We start from the raw sequence: 12,613 nt of genomic DNA, 5'->3' as shown, positions 1-12,613 counted from the left end.
ACTTGCGCCGTGATAAACCAAAGAACTGGTACTCTGAAATTAAAAAACTTACTGGCAAGAGTCAAGAACAACTAAATTTTTACATGAATGAACCTCCAAAGACCACAGCTAATGACCTCAATAAGTTTTTGGCTTCTATTGTCCAGAGTCTCCCACCACTATCTTACGAATTTCCAGATATTCCTGTTCCTTTTTCACTCCCACATATTTCTCCACTTGATGTTGTAATAAAAATTGAAAAACTAAAACGATCAAGCATTTGCCCTTTAGATATTCCTGTTCCTCTGTTAAAGCTTTCAGTGATTACCTCTCACAACCCCTATCCACCCTGTTCAATGAAATTACCGAATCTGGACAGTTCCCTCAATATTGGAAACAAGGTTTTATTACCCCAATCAAAAAGAAAAATGGGAAGCCTGGCTTTGATGGCATTCGTCCTATTACCCTCACCTCGATTTTTTCAAAATTGTATGAAAGTTTTCTCGCAGACTGGCTTAAGATGAAAGTCCTCCCCCTCATTGATCTTAGACAGTTTGGTAATCTCAAATCCACGTCAACCTCTCATTACCTGATATATCTTGTTGATACCATGGGTAAATTACTTGAAAAACCTAACACTTGGCTTAATCTAATTTCTATTGATCTTCAAAAAGCTTTTGATTTGATTAACCACAATTTACTCATAGATAAACTTATAAATGAATTCCACATTGAAACTTTCCTTGTTAAGCTCGTTGTCTCTTTTCTTTCTAATGGATCTCAAGCAGTTAAATATCTAAATTGTTTCTCAGATCACCTCCCCATATTTAATGGCATTCCTCAGGGGACTATTCTAGGCCCTCTCCATTTTTCTCTTATAGTTAACAGCCTTTCAACCCTTTATAACAATAGATGGAAATTTGTCGATGACTTGACAGTTTTAGAGATATGTCATAAAAACATCTTTAGCAACCCAATGGGCATACTCCAAGATATTGCCTGTGAGGCCTCGTCCCTTGACATGACAGTTAACCCTTCTAAATCCGCAATACTCTCAGTAACTTTCCTTAAATCCCCTCCCCTTTTTCTTGCTCTTATTCCTCCTGAAACCTCTGTCACATCTCTTAAACTCCTTGGTGCTACAATTTCTTCCAATTTGAAATGGGACGCCCATATAAATAATATCCTACGACAAGCAAACTCCTCGCTTTCCCTCCTTAAACTTTTAAATAAATTCAGTTGCCCCCAATCACATTTACTACAAGTATACATTTCTTTTGTGCGTCCCATATTAGAGTATGCTTGTCCTGTGTGGCACCTTGGCCTCTCTAATGAAGCAACACAAAAAATTGAAAATGTCCAAAAGAGAGCTCTAAGAATTATTTTTAAAGAGGGCAAGAAACCCTATTTGTATTTGTTAAATATTTCAAACCTAGAGACCCTCGAGAGACGAAGAAATAATTTGTGCCTCCGTTTTGGTAAGTTGGCACTTTTGAACCCCCGTACTGCGAACCTTTTCCCTGAATACCATGTACCTGATAGAAATCGTCCTCCACTAACTGTGTCCCAGCCTATCCCCACCTTATCTCCCATTCTTTGTACTACCTTGCAGTATAAGAAATATTTTATCCCTTTTTTTACTGATTTAATAAATAGTGGTTAATTTGTGCATAAATTTTGTCGTTTCTCTTATATAATAAAAGAAACAGCTCAGTTTTCTCTATACTCTTTTTTTGTTCCCTATCCCCTTTTTATGTTGTTTTTTAAACATTTGTTAATGTGTATATTATTTTTTTTTTTTCAGTTTTATTAGTTTTTATCTTATTAACTAGTTGCTATTTTGAAGTTTTTTAATATAAGTGACAAAGGAATCATACAGCATTCCGATATTTGATTATTTATTTATTTTTTTTTTTTTTATTTTTTTTTAATTGGTTTCCAATATTTAAATTTTTTTGCTTTTGTTATGATTTTCTTGCTTGTTTGTTTTTTTATGGACTTCGAAATTCGAATTCGGCCCTTCAGGGCTTGTGATAGTAATTTCTCGAAATAAATATCTTATCTTATCTTATCATGACTAAAGGGGCATTTTTTATATATTTAAAAATATTATGATTGCCCTAGGTTCAATCAATTAAAAAAAAGATACAGGTAAAAAAACTAGTAAAGACCTTTGTTTTACTAGATTCCCAATATCAGAAGATTTACTAGTACACATAAATATCATAGAATACAGCAAACATTCCTTACTTGTTCTGTATGTATTGTTTCGTGGATTTTTTTTAATTTAGTTCCCTTAGCTTAACGTGTTTGTATATTGTTAATGCTTCTTCTTTGTTCTGTAATGTTTCATTTAAGCTAAATTTATATACACTTTTAAAATTAATATTTTCGTTTCAGTTGTCAATGGAACGGCAGCATTGTCTAGGAAATAATAAACAAGCCCGGATTTCACTATTTTGTTTTCAAAAATTGATCGTAATAATAGTAGCCTATGGCTCTGTTCAGTGAAATGTAAACTAGCAGCACACTGTTTCAATTTTCACGTTAGAAAAAGGACCATCAACAACTTCTGTGTTTCTACTGATCCAATCAGGCTCTAATAAAATTCCATTCAAGTTGGTTATCGACCATTCATCAGTTCATCGATATTTCTACCAGATGTCACATTTCTTTAAGATCGATTCTCCATCTATGTTTGCAGAAACTGCATTTCAGAGAAATTAAATACCAATCTAGAGGGTTAATTTGATCTATAATTTCCTATATTACTAATCAAATATAAATTTCTATTACAGTGGTTATTATTAGAACAAATTAATCATTTTTGTATTGTGTTCAGATACTTTTTTAGACCTAAAAACTGGATTTAGATTTTAAACCCAACCAAATCTATTTGAATAAAAATCGCCAAGGTGAGCAGTTTTAAGAAATATCAGTCATAGCAATTAAAAAAAAAAAACCTATTTCAATAATAATAGTACCACCCGTTTAAAAATTGCAACCAGAAAAAGTCCTCTGTCAGGCTATTCTGCCCTCAACTGTAAGTATAACAGTACAGTTTTCCCTGCAAAAAAACTAAGCTACTTGTAACACATTCCAAATTTGCTTCAACTTAAAAATCAGAAGCATGACAAATATATTGCTTTTATACCAAAATTTAAGCAATGGCTAAAAAACTAATAATGGTACCCTATTCAAATTGTATTAAAAAAATACAAATAGCTGCTAGTCACATATAAAATTAGAGGGACGAATTTATCCGTACTACATTATTTATAAAATTTATAAATTTTGATAATATGGTTAAATTAACAAAACTAAATGATAGTCACATAAAAAAAGATTGGAAAGCATTTATCCATACTACATTATTTATAATATAGTTAAATTTGACTAGAACCACGTTTTTCACAGCAAATAGCGATAAAGCCATAAAGGTGGAATGAAAACACCAAGATAAAAGAGCCAAAAGTTAACAAAGATTGTGTCTGTGCTTCAAGATTTGTTTCCACACTTGTGTGTGTTTCGTTCTTTAGGAGTATGTTTCTGTGTTTATTCCCTTTGGATCCATTAAGCCCAAGCATGGTAATATTGTGTATGTGCTATCAGTCTACTGACACCGTATAATTCGCACATACCGAGCTTAAATAAATGGCAAATTATTTTTTTTGACATTTACAGCCTATCCAAGTGCTTTCCAATATGCATTATTCCCTTGTAGTTTTTTCTTAAATAAATATGACTTTGCCCCTGTTCTCACTCCTAAATAATAAGAATGAAATATGAATTTATTCTAAATAATCAGAAGGAAATATAACTTTATTTTTGCCATTCCAGTATGACTTTATAGTGAAATGGTAATAGTAAAGCAGCGAAGCTAGTGAAAAGTGAAACTCTAAGTTAAATTAGTTAACGAGGACAGTAGAGAAAGTAGTGAAAAGGGAATGGGAAACTAGTGGAACAGGAATAGTACAATAGTTAGAACTAGTGGAATACAAATAAGAAAGTAGTCATAGATAAAATACTGAAAATGGAATCTTCTTTAATTTGCTTTTAGTGAAACTAGTCAGAAGTTAACATTGTTTACTATTAAAATAGTGAAAAGTGAAACTAGTGGAATTGAGAGTAGAGAAACTTTTGAAAAGGCAAAGAGAAACAAGTGGAACAGGAATAGGAAAATAGTAAAACTAGTAATAACGTACAGGGAAAGTAGTAAATGAGAATAGGAAAGAAGTGAAATTTGTTTTCTGACAGATAGTAGAAGTTAAGTTTCTGTTCAATGATTACTTCGAAATTATCACTAGGATGTTTTCTGCATGATACAAACCAACACATTAAAGTTTAATATGTTTCCTCAGTAAAGGCCCAGAATAGTGGTTCTCCAGTAGGACACGTGCTGAAACAAAAAAAGAGGCATTATGATATTGATTTATGCTCATTTTCATGGTTTTGTCCGCGCTTTGACAATTCTTCCCCAGCTATTCTCAAATGCCTTAGATTATGTAGAAAAAAATAACATAATAACATTTGAAAACTCATTCAAAAACATGTAAAATTAAAAAGAAACGAGGAAATATAAATAATTTATGCTTGCTACATACTATAAAGAAAGAATTTCGTACATTTTTGGTTAGTTATTTTGTATAGTCTAGAGCTAAATGGGACAGGGGCTGGGGATGGATCACCAAAAACGCAAACAAAACTATAAAAATGGGCATTAAAGGAGTAAATCAAAAAACGTGTCTCTTTTAGTTCTAGAATGTCTACTTCTGAAAAGCGGCTATTCTTAAACTCTGTTTTGTCAATTCATCACCATATGTATATATTTGCATACATTGGTTTTTATTGGAGAAAATTACTGAGGAGTAAGAACACATTAAAAACAGAATAATAGTTGAAGTTTGTTTATTAGGCTTTCAATACTACTTATTATCTCTTGAAACTTCTTTTTTTGTGAGTGACAGCACATTTCTGCTGCTTTGGAATTACCATAATATATTGTTTAAAGTGAGCGCTCTCAATACAGCAATACTTATGGAGAAAAATTTGCTGAAAAAAAAAAAACAGTTGACAATTTACTTGATATCAGTTGGCGTCACTTGAACCCAGTTGAAAAATCAGTTGATAACATTCAACTGACAGTAATCAAAAATACCTCACATGAGCCTTTAAAAGCAGGACAATTATTGTAATTGCTCTCTTTACAAAACCTTGGGTTTTAATCTAGGAAAAGAAATCATATTAACTAAAGAACAAACTGCAGTTGAGATATAATTTACCCATGGGTGCAGATGTGAATATACAATTTTGACCACGAATTGTGTATCTCAGGTTCAAGTTCTACAAAACAATACTTTGGAAACACAGGTGGATGCAATGAATCATGACAGTTTTCATATAACTGTACATACTATCTTTCAGCTGTTTTCCGAAAGCCAACACAAGACACGAACTGACCGAGACTCGTTTCTACCTCATCCCAGGATACAGTGAGTGATTTAGATATTTCAATATATGTCAACACTAAGAATCGTCTAGAAAATGCGTCAACTGTCTTCACAGGTGTCATGTGATTTAATCCAAGATCTGTCACTTGCAACACCATCTATAAAAAAAATCAAATGACTTAATATCCTTGATTATATACAACAAAAGGCACTATGAACGCTGTGGAAAAACCACAAACTTTCAATTTGCATATCTATTTTTTTTTTCTTTTTTTTTCTAAATGTTCTTCGTCTGCACCAACGTGGGTTCTCTCACAGTATAGGTGCCGTATTTGCATTTCGGAGCCAAAAAAAAAAGAAAACACTACAGGGAAGAGATAAAACAGGCCAATATATGGAAAATATATGTTTCTTGACTAATTGATAGTGACTAACAAGGTCAAATGCCTTTTGAAAATCAAATTTAGTCACGCATTAGGCCTTTCAAGGGTTTTCCCAATGGAGTTAACAACATTATTGGAAGTTGAAGTAGATTTGAGGCTCCCGAAGAACGTCACATGAGTCTGAGGTATTTTAGCTATTCTGCAAGAAAAAATTCATATAGTTTTGCGAATATTGGAGCGAGAGAGAGGGGAATAACACTTTCAAAACCAGGTTTAACATCTTTATTTTTTAAGGGATTATGAATTCATATTTAATATTTGAAGAAATTGTCAAGGCTCAGTAATCCCGTTTAAAAGGACAGACAAGAACTGTGGAACAAAGCCACTGAAAGTAATTGTCTAATCACATTTTGCTTCTTATTTTATACTATTTGCTTCTTACATAAGAAGAAATAGATAATTAATTTTATCCTGACCAGACTCCTGAAGAGGTCAGGCCGGGTCTAAATAGACCGATCCCAAGGTTGTGAGAGGGTTTGGGGTTTCTGCGCCTATCCTGGACCGGGAAATCTTTCTTGCGTGGCTTCATGGTGGCAGCAGACTGGACCTGATGAGTTCTCCTAACCAAAACTGTAAGGGCGAACCGCGCTGCAGGGGGGGGCCTAAAGACAGGACACCCCCGAGGAAATTATATCCCAGTAACCGACACAGCATTTGTACTGGATTCCTGATTGATGAATAATTCTTCTGTGTTTGGTCTGGGTCTGTCGGTTTTTTGAACATATTAGTTAAGTTATCTATTATGGGTTGCATCTCCTATTAGCATATTATTTGTACGCATGAATATATAAAGAGTCTGAGGTAACAGGCTTGAGCTTGTCTGTGCAATATTTTAACTCTTGTTGATAGATGAGCATCACCAAGTGTGGGAAACCCTGCTGTGGCCAAGAGTGGCCCAGGATTGCAAAAATCCTCAATTGAACTAGAGGTCCAAGGACTTTTTGCTGTCCGATTTTAAACCGGCTTAAGAGCTTCGTGTCGACCTGAGAAAATGCGATAGGCCCCGTCCTGCATTGGTTCTGGGACCATTACTTTTCCCGAGGCCATAATATTTTTATGCATATCCCATGGGGAGTAAATATTAAACTAGGTGATATAGTGTTTATTTACTCTAGCAATAAGGGTTGGGTGCATAGGCAGGGAGTCGAGCTGATGATGAATCAGGACGTTGCTAAGTCTTGTTTAGGAGGGAATGGTATTAATAATATGATGATAAGGGTTCATTTTATGACAAAAAGTGTAGGGTATCAGTCGTAGTAGTATGGCTCTAGAACTGACTAATTGAGATAGTAGTGATTCGGACGAATTTTACTTCCAGCTACAGGAACCCATAGACAGGGTCCCAGATAGAAATATTGTATTTTTATTTGAAGATTTGAATGCCCAGGTCGGTAGAAATAGAGTAGATGGTACTCTAGCCTAGGTAAATTTAGTTAAGGAAAAGAAAACAGCAATGGTTACATACTGCTGCAATTTGTATGTATAACAATCTAGTTATCAATACCGACAGTCAAATACCAACATGATTCCCAGCAAACATAGGTGTAATTTACTTTCAATATATTGTCCCTATGCAGCTATATACATATGAGATTACATGGTATATAGTTATTTACTACTCTCTATCATTCAACTAGGCCCCTACAACTCTTCAACATCACATTTCCCTGCCAAACAACTTCCTAGCATGCAGTTATTGAACACCAAAGTAACAGACAGTTATTCTTGTTCATTATAAATAATCTCAAGTTTCTTTAAGAATGTCTGTCCATGTAAAGACTATTTAAACAACTGTTTCATTAAAAATAATGACCCAGTCCAGTTTTGTGTAGCAAAAACATATACTGTGACAATTATACATCAATCAGATGCCATTTATTAATGCCCCCCATCAACTCCACACAAAGGTACCCCCCCCCCTCCTCTCTTGACCTTCTCCTGCCAGAGAGGATTACACAAGCCAAGTTTCAGCCTGATTAGTGCATTCATTTAGGAAGGTACGACAAACCAAAGACAGACACAGAGACAAACAAGAATGTATACTATCTTCAAAGATGATAGGCAGTGCAATAGCACTGCCTAAGTAAAGAACAATGTTGGCACAATGTATTTTCTTTTTTTTTAGACCAGGGCACTTCGTATCGAAGGAGTCGTCATAGAAACTACGAAAAGGGCTCATTCCATTAGAAATTGGAAGGGCCTATGCCCTTTTTAATAGCCGAAAGTGATTCGAGAGCAACTAACACCCCTTCCATGTCCACCATTTCCCCAAACAAATCTAGTCAAAATTTTGAGACAGCCATTTTGTTCAACGTAGTTTAAAGGTCTGGAAATTACGTCTTTAAGGAAACTCCCCCCACAGCCCTCAGGGCAAGGGCTGTGTGTAAGTTATGCCCTGGGGCATAATAAGGTTTTTATGGAAAGCGCTGTCGTAGAAACTTCAAAAAGGGCTCATTTGATTGGAAATTCAAAGAGTCAGTGCCCTTTTTAATAGTCGAAAGTGATTGGAGAGCAACTAACCCTCGTCTCACGCTCACCATTCCCCAAACATATCCAATCAAAACTTTTAGAGAGCCATTTTGTTCAACGTAGTTGAAAGTTCTGGAAATTATGTCTTTAAGGCTGACAAACTCCCCACACCTCTGATGCCAAGGGTTGTAAGTTATGCCCTGGGGGCATATAAGGTTGTCGTAGAAACTTCAAAAAGGGCTCATTTAATTGCAAATTGAAAGGGCTAGTGCCCTTTTTAATAGTCGAAAGTGATTGGAGGGCAACAAATCCCCCTCTCACGCCCACAATTTCCCCAAACACATCCAATCAAAATTTTGAGATAGCCACATTTTTTTAAATGTAGTTGAAAAATCTGGAAAATAGATCTTTGAGGATTACAACCCCCCCCCCCCCACAGCCCTCAGGGTATGGGTTGTAAGTTATGCCCTGGGGGCATATAAGATTTTTTATAGAGAGTTGTTGTAGAAACTTCAATCAGGGCTCATTCGATTGGAAATTGAAATGGCTAGTGCACTTTTTAATAGTAGAAAATTAGCCCCCCTCTTATGCCCACCATTTCCCCAAACACAAACAATCAAAATTTTTGAGATAGCCATTTTGTTCAACGTAGTTTAAAGCTCTGGAAATTAGGTCTTTGAGGATGACACCCCCAACCCTTAGGGCAAGGGTTGTTAGTTATGCCCTGGGGGCATATAAGGTTTTTACAGAAAATTTTGTTGTAGAAACTTCAAAGATGGCTCATTTGATTGGAAATTGAAAGGGCTTGTGCCCTTTTTAATAGTCAAAAGTTATTGGAGGGCAACTAACCTCCCTCTCACGCCCACCATTTCCCCAAACACATCCAATCAAAATTTTGAGATAGCGATTTTGTTCAACGTAGTCGAAAGTTTTGGAGATTCCGTCTTTGAGGATGACAAACCCCCCACACCCCCCAGGGCAAGGGTTGTAAGTTATGCCCTGGGGCCATTTAAGGTTTTTATAAATATCGTTGTTGTAGAAATTCCAAAAAGGGATCACTCAATTGGAAATTCAAAGGGCTAGTGCCCTTTTTAAAAGTCAAAAGTAATTGGAGGGCAACTGAACCCCCTCTCACATCCACCATTCCAACAAGCATATCCAGTCAAAATTTTGAGATGACAACCCCCCCCACAAACCTAAGGGCAAGGGTTGCAAGCTATGCCCTGGGGGCATGTAAGGTTTTTATAGAAAGCATTGTCGTAGAAACTTCAAAAAGGGCTCATTTGATTGGAAACTGAAAGGGCTTGTGCCCTTTTTAATATTTGAAGGTGATTGGAGGGGCAACTAACCTCCCTCTCACGCCCACCATTTCCCCAAACACATCCAATCAAAATTTTTAGATAGCCATTTTGTTCAATGTAGTTTAAAGGTCTGGAAATTAGGTCTTTGAGGATGACACCCCTAACCCTTAGGGCAAGGATTGTGAGTTATGCCCTGGGGGCATATAAGGTTTTTAAAGAAAGCGTTGTCGTAGAAACTTCAAAAAAGGCTCATTCAATTGGGAGTTGAGAGGGCTAATGCCCTTGTTAATAGTTAAAAGCGATCGGAGGGCAAATCCCCCCCCCCCACGTTCTTTACTTTTTTTGAAAAACTGATTTTGTGGAAAAAGTTCTTTTCATTACTTGTAAAGAAAAGTCTATAATAATAATAATAATAATAATTTATTTTTACCCTCTTTTGTTACAGTAAAAGCAAAAAAAAAAGAAAGAACAAAGAAACAATAAAAAAGAAAAAAATTATAAGTGATTAATGATTATATAATAGTGAGCTACATATCTAACAAAGAAAGAAAAACAAGTAGAAACTAAAACCCATACTAAGACACAGGAACTATCAGTCTACCCAACTGTATAAAATAGACAGTTGAGCAGAAAGTCATATATTTTCTTAGACCAGTCCTCAAAACGAGCTGATCATTCCCCCATCTTGACAAATACACCAAAAACATGGTATTTTTTACTAAAGGAAAAGTTACAAACTGAAAAAAAATTTCCTTTCAGTTAAAAATGAACTTGCCTTGAGAATATGGAAAACTTTAGGATTTTGACATTCATAATTATAATTCCTGATACAGAGTCTGATTAATCGTCTTAGAACAAGTGCAAGCATACTGTAACCATCAAAGAATTTTCTTTGCCACTTCTGTTGTTTTATCCCTTTTTTTTAGAAATATACACAAATTGACAAAATCCCAGGACATAATTCAATAAGACATACAAACAAAGAAGCAGAAATAATTTGAAATGGCTTTTAATATAACTGTTTTTCATCCAGAAAACTAGCATTTAACTACATATTTCAGTTTTAAAACTAAGAAGTCAGAGTAGAAATCTAACTCTGTATTCTCACAAAAGAAATGACTTAATTTTAAGTAAAATGAATTAAGAAAAAAACTGAACAAAAATGAAATTATTTGTAATAAAATATAGCAAAACTTACTGCAAGTTTTTCATCAATTTGCATGGGCATTTGTCTTTTTTAAAACTTAATCAGTGTCACTTTCTCAACTTCTCTCTCGAGACTGATCAGTTGTGCCCTCATATTCCTTCAATTAAATACACTAATTTAAAAAGCTTAACACTAGCCTCAAAGATTCTCAAATTTATTTAACTAAATACTGTACATTTTAAAATACAGGACAAAAATACATAATCTTTTATTTTCTTCAAAAAAGGAAAATGTTCCATGATCATAGACCCAAATACTAGTCATCTGGGCCCAGTTTTACATGCAACTTTGGCAATATTGCATTATCCCTGGAATGGTTCAACATTTTTTTTTTTCATATAATAATTTTCTAAGTCAAAGTTCATTCTCTGTCTGGAGACATGTGTGATGTTTAACAGCTATTGTTTTCTTCAAAGACTTATAATAATTATTTCTCCATAAAATTAAATCCCTGAAGTATAATTCCTGTCATTGTTGATCAGTTCTCAATGCACTGAAGAGGATTCTGCTTTAGAATTGTCAGTTTTTTCTTTTTCTTTTCATCAAACTACTAAAAAACTTACTCAGCTGATGATTTTGAACTTGGGCCTCACTTTGAAGGCATAGATTAAGAAAAAATATAGAAAATTAAAAGATAACCTTCAATTCTAAATTTTAAGATTCAGTTCCCTACCAAAAAAAAAACAAAACAAAAGAAGATCTAAATGCTCAAATGCCATCTTCTTCAAGTAGCACATGTTCTGTTAATTATTGAGACCCTCTTAACATTTCTGAGGACAAGAAATTAGCCCTTCTCTAAAAAAAAATAAGATAAAGTAATTAGACCCAAACCATATGTGTAACTGTTGGCCTACTGTGGTTGAATGCTGCTAGAATACCAAGTAATTGTGTGGATCAGCAGAATTTAAAGGCCACATTTCTTTTGGGGGCCACAGCTTTCTGAAATTATTACTTTTTTCTGATATCAGCCTTCATACCTACATCAATTGCACAGAATACCTTAACAAGCAGAACCTAAAGATAATATAAATCATAGGCTATACAGAAACTTGCTTTTAGCATCAAGGAAAATTCTAAATCTTTTGTGAGACATGTCTCTTCCTTAAGGAATGGTGTGCCATTCCTGACCTTATACATAATGGTGCAGCCTGTTTATCACTACTAGAAAAGACTAAAATATTGACAATCTGTTCTCTTCTTTCTCTAGTGATTCTGTGCGCGTATCTATTCAGCACTACAATATCCTATAACATGTACAATGGCTGATTTGCCAATCAATTAAAATAATGGTCTTTACAAGCCTTAGCAAACGTGATATTAATAAATCTGAAAGACCTGATGGGATACACCCAAGGCTCCTTAGGACATGCTGGCGTCTTTACTTCTGTCCCACTGAAACTCTTCCAGTTGTCCCTTCAAATAGGGGAGTTATCTTCAGACTGAAAACACAAATTCTACAATATTGCTCTGCAGTTGTAAAAATGCTTAGAGAATTTATCAAAGAATCTTATTAAGCATTTTGGGGCTAACAGCCTTCTCAGGGTTTCTCAACATTACTTTGGATCTGACAAATCTGGCAATGCTAGCCTTTTACATACATATGAGGATGGTGCTAAAGAAAAAAATGCTTAAGACATCGCTGATATGTGGAATGATAGCTTTAGTATGAATATCTCAACTAGATCATTGCCCAATCCACCACCTAGAATGCCATCACCTCTTATTCATAGGTCTATGATTTCCCCAGGTATAACTACTAAGAAC

General features: G+C 34.8%; 1 protein-coding gene and 1 pseudogene across 2 annotated transcripts in view; one reads left to right on the top strand and one right to left on the bottom strand.

The window, feature by feature from the left end:
• Positions 1–10,870, bottom strand: part of LOC148942041 (uncharacterized) — a 39,561-nt pseudogene extending 28,691 nt beyond the window's left edge. The window contains exons 1-3 of the transcript XR_016143203.1: positions 10,841–10,870; positions 5,440–5,587; positions 5,262–5,322 (exon numbers count right to left, since the gene is read on the bottom strand). The product of XR_016143203.1 is annotated as an uncharacterized LOC148942041 (transcript). The remainder of the gene's footprint in view (positions 1–5,261; positions 5,323–5,439; positions 5,588–10,840) is intronic.
• Positions 1–12,613, top strand: part of LOC148942039 (uncharacterized) — a 532,991-nt gene that overhangs the window by 294,278 nt on the left and 226,100 nt on the right. The window lies entirely within an intron of this gene.

The sequence above is a fragment of the Artemia sp. Qi Xiang Cuo genome, chromosome 17, assembly GCF_049724085.1.
Source record: "Artemia sp. Qi Xiang Cuo chromosome 17, ASM4972408v1, whole genome shotgun sequence".
In the NCBI taxonomy this organism is placed as follows: domain Eukaryota; kingdom Metazoa; phylum Arthropoda; class Branchiopoda; order Anostraca; family Artemiidae; genus Artemia; species Artemia sp. Qi Xiang Cuo.
This window is presented reverse-complemented; position numbering and strand designations above follow the sequence as displayed.